Source organism: Chrysemys picta, chromosome 9 (genome assembly GCF_011386835.1).
Source record: "Chrysemys picta bellii isolate R12L10 chromosome 9, ASM1138683v2, whole genome shotgun sequence".
In the NCBI taxonomy this organism is placed as follows: Eukaryota; Metazoa; Chordata; order Testudines; family Emydidae; genus Chrysemys; species Chrysemys picta.
The window spans coordinates 100,394,469-100,413,776 of record NC_088799.1 but is presented as its reverse complement, the minus strand read 5'-3'; the positions used below and the strand labels follow the sequence as shown (position 1 = coordinate 100,413,776).

At 46.0% G+C, this 19,308-nt stretch overlaps 1 long non-coding RNA gene across 1 annotated transcript; it reads right to left on the bottom strand.

Moving 5' to 3' along the window:
- Positions 1-350: 350 nt before the first annotated feature.
- On the bottom strand, positions 351-9,057 carry LOC135973550 (uncharacterized). The gene is made up of 2 exons (XR_010590451.1): positions 8,844-9,057; positions 351-5,840 (listed from the first exon to the last, which is right to left on the bottom strand). It is a non-coding gene; the product is annotated as an uncharacterized LOC135973550 (long non-coding RNA).
- Positions 9,058-19,308: the final 10,251 nt, after the last annotated feature.

Sequence of the window (19,308 nt, the reverse complement as noted above, 5' to 3'; positions counted from 1 at the left end):
TTTAAAAAAAAATAAAAACAACCCACTTCATTTGCCCAAAATACACAGTAGACTTGCTGCAGTTAACTACATTTTCAGACCAGCTAGGTCTCCTGCCCCCCCCCCCTCCCCTGTACTACTTTTCTGGGCAATCTAAATAGTCTACAGCTTTTGTGTGTGTGTGCACTGCATATACTGGGCTTGGTGCTAGGGTGATCTTACACGCAGGGATAGCTCTGTAAGAAATAGCTCTAGTGCTCAAGTGTTTGCCATTTCCCGGAATTGTTTCGATTTAGATGATCCAGAGTCCTCAGTTTCAGGACATAATTTGAAGCAAATATTTCTCTTTTTCTGTTTGTTTTTAGGGTCCATGCAGCTCAGATTTTACCTTTCAAATTTGGATGAAGTCAGCGATGAGAAATGATCACAGCTGTCTTGAAATTTTTCAGAACATTCCCTGCCTAGGCAGATAGGGAACAACAAACTTTTGGAAGAGACCAGGGGGGAGAAGAGAAGGAGTGTGGAGTAAGTTTTTTTGTGGGGTCCCTGACTTCACAGTGTACAACCTTAAGATGGAATTACAAGTTAGCCTAAGCCCCAGTACAGATGGCTTGACATATCTGCATTTTTTTTTTTTGGACATTTTCACAGTTATGTGATAAATAAGTTAGGAGCAGTACTAACAGGTCTATGTTCTTCCAACTCATCTTCTTAGGGCTTGTCATCATGAAAAAAATAGGAACAGTGTTAGAAATATGGCACTGAGATGTCTCCTCCAATGATATGCTATCACCTGTGCTAAGCACTCTGAATAAATTTTTGGGGTCCATGTTCTCTTCCCCCCCCCCCCCCCATTTAAACAGAACTTTAAAATGGGAATTCAAAAGCTCTAATTTATGCAGATGTACACTACTGCTTTTTTGCTAGCAGACCTATTTTGCTTTCTCACTTTAATACTGGTATTGTCAGCCAAACAACTCTAAAAGGGTGAATGCTACTTAACCCTTTTTTGTACTGTTTCTCTAACAATATCTTGCTTGACTGTATCTGCTTAGTCGGATTAAGAGAGGAAATAAAACAGTACCCAAAAGGGTAAGTGGTTTCGTTTAATAAGCAAAAATAAACAAGTCCTCGGTTCTAGAACTCTGTTTTGATTCTAGATCGGGGTGGGCAAACTACAGCCCAGGGGCCACACCCAGCCCTCAACCTCCTGCCAGGGAGCAGGGTCCGGGCCTTGCCCCACTCCATGTGGCTCCTGGAAGCAGTGGCATGTCCCCCCTCTGGCTCTTATGCATAGGGGAAGCCAGGGGGCACCGCACGCTGCCCTTGGGCCAAGCACTGCCCCCACAGCTCCCATTGGCTAGAAACTGCGGCCAATGGGAGCTGCAGGGGCAGCGCCGGCGGACACCGCAACGTGCAGAGCCACCTGGCTGCGCCTCCACGTAGGAGCCGGAGGGGGGACATGCTGCTGCTTCCGGGAGCTGCTTGAGGTAGGCACTGCCCGGAGCCTGCACCACTGGCCCCCTCCCACACCCCAACCCCCTGCCCCAGCCCTGATCCCCCTCCCACTGTCCGAACCCCTTGGTCCCAGCCCGGAGCCCCCTCCCACACCCTGAACTCCTCATTTCTGGCCCCACCCCAGAGCCTGCACCCCCCACCAGAGCCCTTACCCCTTCCTGCACCCCAACCCCTAATTTTGTGAGCATTCATGGCCCGCCATACAATTTCCATACCCAGATGTGGCCCTCGGGCCAAAAAGTTTGCCCACTCTTGTTCTAGATTGAGATTCAAGTTATAGAATGATGATCTCAAGGGATTGGGTGTGCAGAACTCCCCAAATCCTTAAAAAAAATCAGCTTCTAAACCAAGAGGGCAAATAAATCCTGCCTTTTAAAAAGAAGGGTGACATTTCCAAGCCACTGCCAATCTATTACCACCAAGCTCTTACTTGGAGAAAAGAGGAAGTCAGTTTTCACACTGTAAATAGGGTTATTTGGGAGAGGAACGCAAGGCCAGTAGAGATGTACAACATAATACACATATGAGAAAATATTCTTACCCATGCAAGCCAACAGATCAAGTCTCTCAAATGGTATAATGCTATTAATCATCTCATGCAGTATAATTAGGTTTTTTTGTTTTGTTGTTTAAATAGCCAGTTTTGTACTTTGCATAAATCAGTACTGAAGTAAAGACGGTAAGTTAAGAGCATCTTCCCCGAGGGAGCTTTGGCTAAGGACTCTCTCTTGCTGTTAATTGCAGGTTCACTTCAGTAGGAATTCCATATATCCAGCACCTCGAGGCTAGATCCTAAAGCAGGGGTGGGCAAGCTTTTTGGCCCGAGGGCCACACTGGAGTATAGAAATTGTATGGCGGCCCATGAGTGCTCATGAAATTGGGGTTGGGATGCGGGAGGGAGCTCTGGGTTGGTGTGGTGGTTCTAGGAACCAGGTAGGGGTGCAGGCTGTGGGGTGGGGCTAAGGATGAGGGGTTTGCAGTGCAGGAGGGTGCTCTGGGCTGGGACTGAGGGGTTTGGAGGGGGATCAGGACTGGGGCAGGGGGTTGGGGTGCGGGGGGGGGGGAGGGGTGGCTCAGGAGTGCAGGCTCCAGGCGGTGCTTACCTCAAGCAGCTCCTGGAAGCAGCAGCATATCCCCCCTCTGGCTCCTATGCGGTGGCGCAGCCAGGCAGCCCTGCCGTACGCTGCCCCTGCAGCTCCCATTGGCTGCGGTTCCTGGCCAATGGGAGCTGCGGGGGCAGCGTGTGGAGAGGAGCTCCCTGGCTGTCCCTGTGTGTAGGAGCCAGAGGGGGGACATGCCGCTGCTTCCGGGAGCAGCACAGAGCAGCCTCCGACCCTGCTCCCTGGCTTGAGTGCCGGAACGGGGGAAAGCCCCAGAACCTGCTCCCCAGTGGGAGCACAAGGGCTGGATTAAAATGGCTGGCCATCCAGATGTGGCCCATGGGCTGTAGTTTGCCCACCCCTGCCCTAAGGGTACTTGAAAAGTTATTGGCTATATTAGGTTTACCTTTCCAACTCACCTTGACTGAACGCAATGATGCATCAGTTTGTTCTGCAAATAAAACTCCCTTTGGACACAATTTAACTTCTTTTTCAATATGAACTAGAAAACAACAAAGTAGAGTTTATAAAGTGTTCCAACAGATTGTACCTTAGACAGGTGATATACATTATAGTGCACTGACTAATCAAACAGCAATCAATTTTTTTGCCAGTTAGGCCTAAAAACAAAGACTATTAAAGGCTTTAATGTGTGCTCATCCTATCAACGGGCGGAGGAGGGGGGGAAGCGAGGGGACTCCCGCTTTCATTCCAAAATACACTGTAATACAAAGATAAGTATTTAAACAGTGCTGCAGCAAATCTATCCCTTCCCTCATCATTGTACTATCATTTATATAATACCAGGATCACTGAAGACTGGTTGCCTGGATTTTGCTTATTAGGAATTATACACAATCCATACTAATACGCATAATGGCATTAGGTACAGTAATATTAGGAAGGTTGTTTGCAATGAGTTCTCTATGTAGAATTCGTATTGGAAGAAATTGCAGTTATGAGGGTGAGTTGGGCTCTATAACCTAAAAATACCACACAAAAATATGATGAAAAAGGAAGTGTCACCACTTCATACATTTGCTTCATACACAATAGCAACAGAAGCAGATCTGTTGGACAGACCAGATGAAAAGAAAAACCCTTATTTATGTTGATTTTAAAGATATACAACCATTAAACGAGAACATTAAATACAGTCCATCTCGTCTGCAATGAAGGGGATCAGAAATTGAGGCTAGGTACCTCATGCCTTCATCTGGCAGCAATCTCATCTTACTGTGGGAAGGAGGGGGAGGAGAAATAGAGTGAACAACACAGCGCTCTCTCGCAACACCCTTCAAGCAACCCAGAAGAGCATTTATTGTCTCTCTAGTTTCATACAGTCCTCAGCCGTGAGAGCAAGACAGGCCAGTCAGAAATTAGTCAAATAGGGAGAAGCTTGTTCACGTATCTAACATCTTTTGAGCACGTGACAAAATATTAATTAAGACTCACAACATTCCATTACATTTATTTTACCGACTGAAACTGAGGCTTAGCAGTTAGGTCACTTGCTGTTGCATTTTCTACCAGCAAGCAGGAGACTACAATTGGTATAATTTAAACTCCAGAAAGTACTGAGGCAGAAATTTCTGCAGGTCAGATACACCAGATTTATGGCAGTGATGTATATAGGCACAATTAATATTTCTGGATAACTGGGCATTTTGGATATGCAGATGTCCACTGTAATGCTGTCCCTAGGATAATACCTATACAGTGACTGCTTGCCAAGGTACAATGGGGTGTATGAAAACTCTCTTTCAAAACAAGAAGGCACCTCTTAAAAATCAAAACTGATGAAAGAAAACAGGGGTACCTTATAAAAAAGAAAAGGACTGAAAGGTATAAGTATTAGGACCAAGGGTGAGACAGACGGATGGATGGACGGACACCCACCCCACTTTGCTAACTTGCTTAGTCTCCATTTCAGTGCTAGGCAAAACCAAAACCAAGAAAACATTGTTTCCTATATACTCAGAATAAAAAAGATCAGCTATCAAATTGGCTAGTTAGGAGACATTTGACACAGCAGAAACACTAAAATTTTGTCATTTCGGGGGCGGGGGGGAGAAATCAGACAAGTCATTTACTTTCTAAAAAATATTTAAAACTAGTCATCCTCATTGCAATCTGAAAATAGATATCCAACAAATAAGACACTACTCATTTTGAATATGGTGATGAAACAAAACTAAAGTGGTGAGTCCCACCCACTTAAATAGTTCATAGCTGACTGTGCTCGTAAGTCAGTCATTTTCATCTCAGTTTTAATTTGAACAATGGAATTTAAACAGTGTAAAGTATTAATATTCACAAATGTAGTTAATAGGCAGAAACATACCCTATGTTTTATCGACAACTGTCACCTGTTTTTCACTATTAAATTTCCTAACCAATTCAACTCACAGACTGCCGAGATTGAGCTGAGGATGTGTAAAGAGAAATTACTATCTATTAAATTAACAGCTCACTGTATTAATAGATGTATCATAGTGAATTTGTTTTCCTTTGCACCGACATCTCAAGTGAAACTAATCTGCATGCAAAGTGTCGTGGAACAATCATTACTAAGCACACTCTACTGGGTAGCAAGGTACCCATATAAAAGTGAACAAAATAATTTTATTTTTTATTTTATATATATATATATATATATAAAAACTGGGTGAAGATTAAATTTTGATATTTTCCAGTGCACTTGTATTGAAAGTACTGAATCGATCCTCTCACCACCACAAATTAACTTCTACTATTTCTCTTAAAATAAAAAGCATTATAGGAACATAAATACATACGAGCTGCAACCTAAGCTTTGGCACATTCTACCTTTAAAAGTTACATGATTAAGTACTCAACTTCTCTTTTAAGGTAGTATTGGGAATGGAACAGAAAATTGGATACCAAACTGTTACAATAAAGTGCATAATCATTTGATTTTTAAAAAGATATTAAAGCTTCTAGTTTTACAAAATTAAGAACTTGATCCTGCAAACGCTGACATGACTAGTCTCATTTATTTAAATGAGTCTATTCATGTGAGAAAGGACTACTTGTGCTTGCAAGGCCTGTAAGATCAGATCCTAACTTACTGTACTTCAGAACGTCAGTAAAATTCCCAGGATCCATTTTTTTCTCAAAACTGCAGAACTGAAGAACAGTACGGTGCTTCTTGGTTCCATTTTTTTCACCGTCATCTCATCCAGTTTTAAATAATAAGGTAAGGATCTGGAACCTGAACTCCTAAAATGTTTATTTGTTAAGAACAAAAAGAAAAACTATGGATTTGTTGTTGTGATTTTGTTTTGTTTTGGTCAGATGAATATTCATTCAAAGCATAATGAGCATGCAGTAATTACATTCTTCACATTTGGATCAGTTTCCTTAAAGCCCACCTAAAGCTTCCCTCCTATATTCTGTAAGCATTTACTGTATTTGCAGTTCACTGTTTTACTAGGTTCCTATAAAAATGGACTCTTTGGGGTTATTAAATATTCATAAAGATGGTGAACAATGAAGTTCTTTTGATTTCTTCAGATTATGCTGAAGACAGACAGATGTTGGCACACCTACGTATGTCTATGTAACAGTACATTTTTTTAAAAAATATTTATTTTGCACGATTGTTGTTCTAGCTTTGGGAAATTATTTTCCTATATACTGAAAAATTGCTTTTACTTATCTGATATTTTCATGCAGTAAAAAATATGCACAAATTATACACATTGCTCTCCTCACTGTAAAAAGGCAGAAAGACAGTAACTCATCTAACCAAAACATAATTTAGAAGTTCACATGCTTGCCAGGATATTCATATTTCCTGTACGAAACAGGTCGGTAGAAAACTGTTAAATACTTAGGGATTTTTTGTTTATCTCACCTTCTTTCAATTATTTGGCACTTTAGACAGTCTTAAATTATTATAATAATCTACTACTTTATATATATTCATGTATTTATATTTTTATGAGAATTTAGTCATCAACTTTTCCACCACTAATAAATTGTTTAAAATAATGTTAATTCTGGAATTTTTAGTAAGTTACATGTGTAACAAACAATTCAATATTTAAAAAAAAATATTCTGATACCAAATTAGATATGAAATATAAATTAAAATTTTAAATTACAATAGACATGTCTACAAATAATAAAAATATTACATACAATAATATTTTGAAACTAAATTTTAGTACAGTAGAAATGAAATTGTTACTTGTTGGAAGTTATTAGAAAATCAAATTTTTCAAAACAGAATTTGGGGAGGGAGTGGGCGTCTTAGATCTACAAATTAAAGTGTCACTTTTCACACTTCCAGACTGTCAAAACAAACGTTAACAGACTCACACGGTTTATCCCACAAGATACAATAGCTTTAAAACACTATAAAACTCAGTTTTAAGCACGTTAAAAGCTTTCAGAAGCAGAACTGTACAATGTAAATTAGATTTTAATCCTGAATCCAGTCATTTAATTACAAAATACTTCGGTATTGTTGACAAGCCAATAAAAAAACTGCTGACGTTCCCCCCTCAATAAAACAAGAAGCATATACTCGAAAAATGGACCTTTTGTTAAAAAAAAACTGCATTAAAATGTATATATCACCAGTAACATGTATACAAACAAGTTACAGATCTAGTTCCCCAAAACCTTTAGTTTAACAATGTTTCCGTATAAACTCGTTCCGAAAACAAAAGTCGAATTGAAAATGCCCTGGGTTGAACGTGTCCACACGCGGCCAAATTACACTCCCAATCCCTTTTGCAATTTTTCAACTGCTTGGATTGAATTAATTCGTCCCGTCTTTTAACCCGTCCCTTCCCGGCGGCCGGCAGCTCTGTAACGACCTGTACCCTAGACCCTCCCCCACCCCTCGCTTGGGGGGGGCTGCACGTGCCCCCCGGGAAGGCAGGTTACAAAGTGTCTCCTGTCACTTCTCAACTGCGTCATTAGCTGATACAATAGCGAGGGCATCGATCGCAGGCCGAGTGTCGTCAATGGCGGGGGGCGTTGGGAAACCTGCGCTGGGTGTGAACGGGGCAGTGTGCAAGGGGAGGTCCGGCGCTGGGTGTGAGCGGGGCAGTGTGCAAGGGGAGGTCCGGCGCTGGGTGTGAGCGGGGCAGTGTGCAAGGAGAGGTCCGGGGCTAGAGGCGCTGGGTGTGAGCGGGGCAGTGTGCAAGGGGAGGTCCGGCGCTGGGTGTGAGCGGGGCAGTGTGCAAGGGGAGGTCCGGGGCTGGAGGCGCTGGGTGTGAACGGGGCAGTGTGCAAGGGGAGGTCCGGCGCTGGGTGTGAGCGGGGCAGTGTGCAGGGGGGGGTCCGGGGCTGGAGGCGCTGGGTGTGAGCGGGGCAGTGTGCAAGGAGAGGTCCGGCGCTGGGTGTGAACGGGGCAGTGTGCGGGGGGGGGGGTCCGGGGCTGGAGGCGCTGGGTGTGAACGGGGCAGTGTGCAAGGGGAGGTCCGGCGCTGGGTGTGAACGGGGCAGTGTGCAGGGGGAGGGTCCGGGGCTGGAGGCGCTGGGTGTGAGCGGGGCAGTGTGCAAGGGGAGGGGGTCCGGGGCTGGAGGCGCTGGGTGTGAACGGGGCAGTGTGCAAGGGGAGGGGGTCCGGGGCTGGAGGCGCTGGGTGTGAACGGGGCAGTGTGCAAGGGGAGGTCCGGCGCTGGGTGTGAGCGGGGCAGTGTGCGGGGGGGGGGGTCCGGGGCTGGAGGCGCTGGGTGTGAACGGGGCAGTGTGCAGGGGGGGGGGTCCGGGGCTGGAGGCGCTGGGTGTGAGCGGGGCAGTGTGCACGGGGGAGTTGCACTTTAACCCTTTGTCACCATGGGGCTTTTGCACGACACGCGCCTGATTTTCGTTAAAAAGGATTTTTTGCCTCCCCCCTTCTGCATCACCGGCTCCGAAGCAACCCCCCCCCCCCCGCGAAGAATGTGTTTACTCCCCACGCCCGCTGAGCTCTCTCCTGCTCCCCGCCCCCCCCGCGAAGCTGGACCCGTGCGACCCAAACATGCCCCCCCGGCCCCCTTCCTCCGGCTGCGCGGGGGGAGTGGTGCATTTGGGGGCTTTTTTCAAATTCAAAGTTTGTTGGTTTCTTTCCTTCCCCTGGAAAGTTTTTAACCCGCTCGCCGCCGGCCTATGGGGGGTCGCTCGCTACCTACCTGCTGCCCCCCCACCCCCGCTCCCGGGGATCCCCTCCCCCGCACCCCCCCTCGGCCCGGCCGGCGGCTCCCCGCGCCCCCCCCCCCTCCTCACCTCCGAGTCCACTCGAAAATGGCGCCGAAACCGAAAAAACTTCGCAAATTTCATTGTAGGCGTTTGCAAGGGCTGCTGGGAGAGGGGCTGGGGGGGGCAGGCGCCGCCCCCGCCTCGGCTCGGCCCGGCACCGCCCGCGCTGCGCTGCGCTGCGCTGCGCCCGGGCCGGGGGATGCGCGCGGGACTGGACGGGACGGGACGGGCAAGGGAGGAAGGGAAGGGGGATGTGGGCGCTGGGGTGGGAGGGAGCCAGGCTGGGGGCTGGGATGATGTGGGAGCTGGGGGGAGCCGGCTGGGGGGGAGGTGTGCTGGTCCTGGGGACAAGAAGGCTGTGCCATTGGGGTGGGGGGCATGGCCCGGGGGAGCAGGCTGGGCCCTGGTGGGAGGGGAGAGGGGGGCCCTCCTGTGCCCTGGTTCGTAGAGTCTAAGGCCAGAAGGGCCCATTGTAGCCAGTCTGACTTGCTGCATGACACCAGTCCTAGGACTTCCCTCTATTCATTAATTCCTGCTTTCCAGTCCAATAGCTGTGGCTAAACTAGAGCAGAGCTTTTGGAAAAACATCCAGTCTGGATTTAAAAATGTCCAGTGATGGAGAATTCACCACAGCCCTCGGTAAGTTGTTCCAATGGTTAAGTACCCTCGCTGTTAAAGATTTGCACCTTATTTCCTGTCTGAATTTGGTTAACTTCAACTCCCCGCCATTGGATGGTGTTAGATCTTTGCTAGTCTGAAGAGCCCTCTGTCATCACATTTCTGTTCTCCACATAGGCACTTACAGACTGATGGTATAGCCCCTTAACTTTCTCTTTGATAAAGTAAACGGGTCGAGCTCCTGAATCTATCACAGGAAGGCCTGTTTTCCAATCCTTTAATCGTTTTAGTCTCTGAACTGACACCAATTTATCAACTGTGATCAGCAGAGCTGGACACGGTATTCCAGTAGTGGTCACACCAGTACCAAATACAGAGGTAATATAACCTCTCTATTCCTACTCAGTGTTCTCTGTTCGTGCATCCAAGGATCACGTCAGCCCTTTTGGCCCCAGCGTTGCACTGGGAGCTCACGTTCAACCGATTGTCCATCATGATGACCCCCCCAAGTCTTTTTCACAGTCACTGCTTGTCAGAGCTGGGTCCCCCATCCTGTAAGTATGGCCTGCATGCTTTGCACAACCTTACAGTTAGCCTGTATTGAAACACATATTGTTTGCCTGCGCCCCACTTGCCAAGCGATCCAGATCGCTCTGTATCTGTGACCTGCCCTCTTCATCATTTACCCCCACCCCAGGCTTTGTGTCATCTGCAAACTTCATCTGTAATGGTTTTGTTTTTTTCCAGGTCATTGATGAAGATTTTAAATAGCGTAGGGCCAAGAACCGATCCCTGTGGGACCTATTCAAAACTCACCCACTCGACGATTACACATGTAAAATTACATTTTAAGATCTATCAGTTAGCCAGGTTATTAATATGTGATGTTAATTTTGTATTGTTCTAATTTATTAATCAAGAAGTTATGTGGTGCTTGACAGTTGTCTAAGTATATTACCTAAACACTACTACCTTTATCAGTCTTGTAATCTCATAAAAAAATTATATCAAGTTAGTTTGACAAGACCTATTTTCCATAAACCCACGTTGATTGGCGTGACATTACCCTCTTTTAAGTCTCTATTTTGCCTGGGATAAATCTCAGGCTGACAGGCCTATAATTACCCAGGTCATCCCATTTAAATATTGCTTTGATCCAATCCTATGGAGTTCCTCAGTGTTCCAAGACTTTTTGGAAATCAAAATTTATGGGCCAGGGAGCTCCTCGGCCAGCTCCTTTAAATCTCTTGGATACAAGTTATTTGGACTTACTGATTTAAAAATGTTCAATGTTAGTAGCTGCTGTTTTAACATCATTTTGAGTTACTGTTGCAGTGGAAAGTATTTAATTTTTTTGCGGGGAGGGTTATGATGCCTCATGGGAAGCAGGAATATGTGATGCGGGGAGGTAATCCCCAGGCGGGAGGTAAGGCTGTGAATTGGGAGGGATTGTGCCCCAAGGAAGGCAGGGCTGTGCGCTGGGGGGGCGATGCCCTGGGGAGGAGGCGGGGGGGGTTGTGTGCTTTGGGGGGATAATGTGGGGGAGCGGGGCTGTGCGCTGGGCTGGACAATGTGTGTGGGGGAGCAGAGCTGTGCCTTGGGTGGGGGGAGGGTTGCCCTGAAGTACCTGCAGCCAGAATAAGCCAGGCCAAGTCCCCAGGTGGGTCGGTTGATCAGAGCCAGAGGCTGCCAACCTGGCCCTGTGCCACTCAGTGCTGGTGCCAGGGGTGCTGGCTGTAGGGCAGAGGTGTACTGGGTGTGCTCTGTCTACAGGGGCACCCTGGAGAGCAGGGGGAGGGGGTTGTTCAGTAGGGGGAGGGTGCTTCCCCCCGGAGAGCTGGGGGGTTGTGCATTGGGGGGAGCTGGAGGAATTGTGCACTGGGGGCATGCTTTACCCTGGAGAGCTAGGGGTGTGTGTGTGGGGGGAAGCGTCACACCCTCAGAGCTGGGGGGTGCATTGGTGGTATAGGTGGGGGGGCTGTGCATTGCAGGGGTGCTGCCTCCTGGAGAGTTGGGGGGATGCATTGGCGGGAGCTGTACCCTGACTGGAGGGAAACGTGTTGTGCTGAGATGCACCTTGGCTTTCATCCCTAGCATGCCTGGCGCAAGGGGTTCTCACCGGGGAACGGTGCCTGGACTGGCTGCTTCTCGAGCTGGATGCTTTATTCCTTTAATCCCCTTTGAAAAGCCCGCCATGGGTGTGCAAACTTTATTCCCAAGCTGCGTCCCAGCAAGGGCGAGCTGGGCATTTAGTAACAGGGAAGCACTGGTGAGAAGTGCAAGCCTTGCAGACCATGCCTACAGGACAGGGCTAGAGCCCATGGGGCAGCGATGGCAGTGTCCCCCATGCCTCAGCCATGACAAGAGAGTACCTAGGCCCCTCAGTCAGCCAACAAGGGGGCGGAGGCCCAGTGGTGCTGGTAACATTTACCTTATCCAGTAGGAAGCAAACTGACATCGCTGGCTCATTTCATGTTATGTGCTGTCCAACAGCACTGGACCGTCTTGAAGCCAGCGGGGGCAAAATACCTAACTGGCTTCAAGACTGAGCTTGCCAAGTTTATGGCGGGGATGGTATGATGAGACGCCTACAATGGCATGTAGCCGATCTGTGAGTGCTAGCAGCAAATATCTCAATCGGTCGGTAATGGGAGGCTAGATGGGGCAGGCTCTGAGTTACTACAGAGAATTATTTCCCAAGTCCCTGGCTGGTAGATCTTGCCCACGTGCTCAGGGTCTAACTGATCACCATATTTGGGGCCAGGAAGGAATTTTCCCCCCGGGTCAGATGGGCAGAGACCCTGGGGGGTTTTCACCGTCTTCTGCAGCATGGGGCATGGTTCACTTGCAAGTTTAAACTAGAGTAAATGGTGAAATCTTTAAAAAGAAGAACAGGAGGACTTGTGGCACCTTAGAGACTAACAAATTTATTAGAGCATAAGCTTTCGTGGACTACAGCCCACTTGAAGTCTTTAAATCATGATTTGAGGACTTCAGTAACTCAGTCAGAGGTTAGGGGTCATGAGTGGGTGTCTGAGGTTCTGTGGCCTGCAATGTGCAGGAGGTCAGACTAGATGATCATGCTGGTCCCTTCTGACCTTAACGTCTATGAGCTTGTAACTGTGAACTTTGGTTATATTCACACCAGCTCCCCAGAGATGAAAACACCATATCCCACCATTACTAATCACCAGAGCCATCCAGTTCCCCTGGTACATTTAAAAGGATGGCACATCAAGCATTTTTGTTTCAGAACGACACCTTGGTGGTGGTATTGTGGGGGGGTGGGGGGATTGTAAAAATAATTCTTCTGTATACTCCATAAACAAAACCCAATCTTAATTCCTTTTACATGTAGTCTCAATGTAGCAAACTTTGAAGAGCAAGAAAATGCCAAGTTATACGACACCTCTTAACCAGAGCTCCAGGTGCACCGAACAGGTTCTGCTGGCGGTCCCAGATTGTCGCTTCACAAGGAATTCCCTTCCACCTCCAGCAGATGATCAAGCACTCTGCACACCACACACTTGCATGATCACAGAACCTTAATGACAACCTCAGCAACATTAGCAACTACTTAGCACTGACATATGTGCACCACAGGTTAAAGTTTGGGCTGTGCCATGTGATGTAGTAATTAAAGTTTTTATCTGATACTGTGAAGGAGGTAAATGTGTTTGGGTGTAGTGTTTCTTTGTCTCTTGGCGGCAAATGGAAGTTCTTTATAAAGAAGTGGAGGCCGTCACTGGAGTCAATGAAAACTGCTGAGTGGGAGTTGGGGTATCCCATAACTTGGCATTTCTTGAATTTTTTTCAGGGTGTATGTTGTGGCAGAAGGATTTTATGCTTCATTCTAAATGACAATTTTATTTATGGGACTTCCTGGGATTTTAGTATGGCAAGTGTACAAGGAGTTGTAGACTCCAAGACCAGAAGGGAACACTGTAATCATCTAGTCTGACCTCCTGTATAACACAGGCCAGAGAACTTCCTCAAAATAATGCCTAGAGCAACTCTTTTAGAAAAACATCCAATCTTGATTTAAAAATTGCCAGTGATGGAGAATCTACTATGACCCTTGGTAAATTGTTTCCCTTACTATTAAAAAAAATATATGCTTTATTTCTAGTCTGAATTTATCTAGCGTCAGCTCCCAGCCATTGGATTGTGTTGTACCTTTTTCTGCTAGATTGAAGAGACCATTCTTAAATTTTTGTTCCCCACGTGAGTACTCCTAAATTGTAATCAAGTCACCCCTTAGCCTTCTCTTTTTCAAGCTCCATAGATTGAGCTCCTTGAGTCTAGGATATGAAACTCCCCAAACTTCAAGGGATATGGTGGAAACCGGGATGTTTGAGGTGGGGGAGGAAACTGTGGTGGCTAATTGGGAAATGGGATTGGTGGGCCCATCTCTGCTCTTTCTCCCTGCAATGTTGTCTACATTCCTAGGTTAAGGGGAAGAGGCTGTCAAGCACCACATCTGCTTCCCTGGGTCAGCCACAGCTTCTCACAGCCCAGAAGCCTCAGAGAATAAATAAATAGCAGCACACCAAAAAATGACATGACATTCATGTTAAGGTTGCAGAGTATTTGAAAACTCAGAAGTTATTACATTAAAATAAAGTTAAGGTTGGCTATGTAGCCTTAATTCTGCCCGCTTGTGTGTCTGCTTTACAGCACAGCCAATTTTTATATGATCGTACGCTGTTTTCCCCCCACAGGACCTTTTCCTTACTCAGTGCACAGGGATGGATGGTGCTTAGTGAATGAGACAGACATTCAGTAGTGATTTTTTTTATTCTTGTCATTCAGCATGTGGTCCTGTGCTTCATTTACCGACCAAACCCTGCCCTGAATAAGGGTTTTTTTTCATCAGCATTGTACCTGAGTGCCTCCCTCAGAGCCCTCCTTCCCCCTACCTGGGAGCTCAGGAAATATTATTGTCCCCACTTTGCAAATGGACTGCAGCGGCACAGAGAAACTTTCCTGAGGTCATGTAGCAAGTCTGTGGCAGAGCCAGGAATTGCTGCCAGCTCTATACCCCCCCACATGAACACTCCGGACTGGAGGCCTGATCCAAAGCTCACTGAAGTAAAAGGGAGTCTTGAAAGTGGGGGTGAAAGAGTAACAATGAAGGCAGGGTGTCAGGGGCTGGGAGAGAGGTACCATCTGGGAGGGACGGAGTGTCAGTTTTTGGGAGACCTGGTGGGCAGAGGGAGATTGAAGGAGGCAGAGAAAAACCTAGAGACTTTGGAGGATCAAGTAAAAGGTGGGGTGTTTGGGTGGGTGATTTTGGAGGAGGGATGACTGGGCTTTTGGACTGAAGGAGGAGAGATCTAGGGGAGACTGTAGAGTTTGAGGGGAAGGGGGAGCCTAAGGAATAGAAAGGCTAGGTGGGAATTTATGTTTCTGGGAGCCTCATGGTAAAGAAGGTGTCTCCAAATGGTTAATGTTTTTGAAAGGGGGTTGTTACAAACTGGGAAAGCCTGAAGGAGCTTCTAATCTAGTGGATAGAGCAGTTCTCCTGGGTTCTCAAGCACTGGGCTTTGCCACTGGCTTCTCATGTGACCTTGGGCACGTCACTTAATCTCTCTGTCACCTTTTCCCCGTATGCCATGGGAAGAATGTAGACAGGGCTGCTTTGAGGCATTTGTTATATGTACACAATACTTTTCACTTTTATAGTGCTTTTCATCTGAGGATCCCAAAGCACTTTACAGACATTGGGGCCTATTCTGTGAGGCCCCATTAAGTAGGAGGAAGAATGGGGCTTGTAGTTAGAACAAAGGATGGGAAGTCAAAAATCTTGGATTCTACTTGCAACTCTGCCACAGACTTCCTGTATGAGCCATTGAAGTCTTTCTGTTGACTTCAGTGAGACTTCACTGGATCCCCTAAGCTCTCTGATGCAGCTTTTACTGCTGTAAAATGGGAATTATACCTACCTGCTGCCCAAGTGAGTGGTGAAACTAAATGTATTACATTTTGTAAAGTGCTTTCAAATCCTCTGATAGACAAAATCATGTAAGGGCAAAGCAACACAAACTGATAACAGCAGTGAAAATGGAAAAAGTCTCACTGCTAAAGGGTATTACAGTTCTGTGCTTTTTCTACTCAAGATCTAGTAACTGGTGGACGACTGCTGTTTTTGATTTAGAGGTCTTTTTTTCCTCTTGAAAGAAATGCAATCGCTACCAAGAATTCTGGTGGGACTACTTCTTTAAACAAATAATGTTTTTCTTATTGGGTGTGTACTATTATTTTCTTAATTATTCCTGGATTTCTGCCTGTTACACCAAGAGTTTTCTGTTATAAACTTTTTTATTAAGTTAATAGCAAGAAATATCCCTTTAAAAAAGAGTCTGTACATCCCATAAACTAAAACATGATACATTTTGTCAACAATTTACACCTCTTCATTGAGGCAATTTATTCTCATTTTCTTAAATTACTATCATTGTTTACTACTACTTGTCTTCACTAACAAACAACCCTTTGGTGTCAATGTAAAATAATTGGTGATTTTTAGCTTCAGGGTCCCTGATCTCATCACTGGCATTTATTGGGGAAGAGGGTCTCAACTGAAGTGTGCAGGGACTGAATGAGCATGGAGGTTAAACTGCGCTGGCAGGGAAGCTGTCCTGGAATTGTCTGTACCGTACTCATTCAATGGAAGAATAGAGGATTTCAGTTTATAGGGTTATCAATCCAGCACCCTTCACAAGTACTAACATTAGGGATAGCTCAGTGGTTTGAGCATTGGCCTGCTGAACCCAGGGTTGTGAGTTCAATCCTTGAGGGGGCCATTTAGGGAACTGGGTTAAAAATCTGTCTGGGGATTGACCCTGCTTTGAGCAGGGGGTTGGACTAGATGACCTTCTGAGGTCCCTTCCAACCCTGTGATTCTATGATTTGTTAAAACACACACACGCAGACCCATTGGAATGTCAAATATAAATGTCAGCATTTCATATGTAATGGTATCGTGGGAGGCTTCTGCACATGTGGTCAGCTGTGTGCGCCATCTATATTGCGGGCTAAAAAGCAGCAGTGAGAACCCTGAAAGACACTGGCTTAACATCAGCAAAAGAGTTTGCCAAGCTTGGATGGTGTCAGTGCGTTACAATTTTGCTTTGTAAAGGGAGAATACTCCTGGGGAGAAAGGACTCGGCACACAGTATTCACAGCGAGACTGCAGAATGAATATTGTTAGCAGAAGAAAGAGGGAAATGTCCGAAACGATATTTTTCAAGTGGATGCTCTATGAGTGTTGACCTAAAGCAAAGAGAATAGCTACAGATCGCTCAAGCTGAAAAATCCAAAATACCAAGGAAAAATATTAACCTCTCCCCTGGGCTGCCCCCCCCCCCACAAGTACACCTGTTTGGGCTTTGATTTGTTGCTCTGGGACGGACTGGTTTGACTGTTCTATGGATGGTGAGAAGGCTGAATCGCTTCTCCTATCCTTGTGGGGAGACTGTTGGCACCTCACAGTTTCTCATTGGGTAGAAGTTGAAAATGTAGCACAAGACTTGCTGGTTTTTTCCTACCCTGGAGAATACAAATCGAGCCAGGCTATTGCTTAGTTCCCCGCATTCCAGAACTCTTCCTTTACAAAAACTGTCTGCAACTCAAACAACACTTCCATGAGTGCCAGGGTTGTGCCAGCCTTTTCTCCTTCCTTTCAGTGTAGCTTGCTCCATCTCTCTTAACGGCTGCTACCTGTAACAGGCTGAAACCAGATCCTTCTGCCAACTAGGCATTTAAAGAGGAAAAAATTACCGGCAAGTCATAACTGTATGGGAACCACTCTGTTGTCGGTTCCACAGATGTAAAGAACTGTAGAGATAAAGGCAGCGGATGTCTGGCCCATCAGGTGCTAGAGGAACAGGGTCTGTAAGCTCTTTAGATCTTTTTGTTCTGTTTGTACAGCACCTAGCACCTAGGTGTTATGTAATAAATGATAGGTCTAAAATATAGTTTCAAACACGGTTTTTGCATGCCCATTGGGCATGGCAGTTTAACTGAAGCCTAGGTCTTGCATAAAATAATCTTTATTTATGTATAACACAATATTGTGATATCCATCTGCCATCTTTATAAATGTAACTGGTTATCAAAGAAATGTCATGCCATTAGTTGATAGTTTAAAAGCGTCCGACCTGTATGAAATTTTGTATGCCAGACTAATTTCTGAAGTAACGGTATAACTTTTCTTGTGTGTTTGTTAGGTGGCTACATTTGCAGCACTACCAATTTGTGGAACCCCTGATCTCAAGCAGCAGTAAGTTGAAGTGCTGCCGTCTCCTGAAAAAGTATATGAAACTTCTCTTTTTTAAGGCATTATTTTGTTTCGCCAGCGGGTCTCTGTGTCAGCCCAGAGAGTGGTTGTATGTTTTTCTATCAGCAGGTGAGAAAAGGACAAGGCAAAACTCATTGTGACTTTACATCACCTGTGAAGATTGCTGGGGATGGAACAGGTGATAATGGAGGGACCAGTGACCCTGAAGACAAAGATCACTTCTGCAGAGTAGCTGGGTGGATTTTTGAAAATAGGCAGTCTGCTAGCACAGCAGTCTATCCTGCACTCTAATGACAATATCTCTCTGTGAGGAGGGGGATTCTTGTGTCCTCTCTCTCCCCTCTCAGTTCCTGACTTTTACCCAGGATGCTGTGGCTAGTTCAAAACCTTGGACACTTTTATTTAGTTTTTGAGCTCTTAATTAAAAGGTAGGCCCAAGGAACACATTCCCGAACTAGATCCTAGCATTGTGCTGGGGACACATTTGCATGAAAAACAGGATCTTTGCTTCTTGAGAGTTCATCTGCTCCTTCTTCCCTGTCTGAAATGATGACCCTTCGCTGGCTGTGACATCAGAATTGATGGCTGGAGAAATGATTGATTTCACGGGCTAAGGATTATGACTTGAAATGGCGGGAGAGGGAAAGTGGCAGAGCAGATGCCGGAAGGAGGCAGGGAGGGATGGATGGCTTTGCCACTAAAGGTGGAAGGAGCAAACTTGTGAATATATAGCTCTTTGCACACGCAAAATTCCCAGTCTTCAGCAGGTGCTTTGCCTGAGTAAGTGCAGAGAAGCTGAAAGTTTTGCAGCTGAAATGTTTTTCAGGTTTGCCGTATCAATTGGTTGTTTGGTTTTTCCCCCAATGCAGCAATTCTTGGTTCCCAGGATGTAGAGGGGAGGTGGGTTGTTTTGTTCGCATTACCCCCACATAGACCAGTACATTTGTGCCTATCCTGGATGCCCAGTTTTTTGTTCCCCCTTGTATGGTAGCTAGCTCTTGGCCTTGCAGTTCAATTCCTTATAGCCTGATCGAAGTATTGTTTTCATGTTCCATTTCTTTGCAGGCCTCCTTCAAAGTTATAGTCCTCTGACTGGTGACTTTTTGCACCTGCCTCAACATCTTACAGTATTTCACTTTTGTGCACTGTGTAGAGGTCTCAGCCTTTGGGTTTCATGCATTGTTCTTACTTGTAAAGCTCTTGGTTGTTAATCTGAGTGTAGAAGCTGAGTGTGGTCACCATGTGGACCTTTTTTGGCCACATCCGCTTCCCTCTCAAGGCTCAATGAATGCTGGACAGGGATTTCATTACCCGGCTGCACAATCTGCCAACACAACCTTGTCATTGCAATTTGTCACACATATTTTGTATGTGTTCTGGATTTCACTGCAGTCGCATTTCCCAGGCAATTCATATACAGGCTACTTGTTTGGTACATAGATCAACTTCATCTGTGTCCTTGGCCAACATTGCGTTTTCCCCTACAGTTGTGCCACATGTCGGCAGAGGTTGGCTGCCTGTCTTTACCCTAGAAGTGGCTGCATTTCAGTGGAGCATTGTGTCCCTACACTG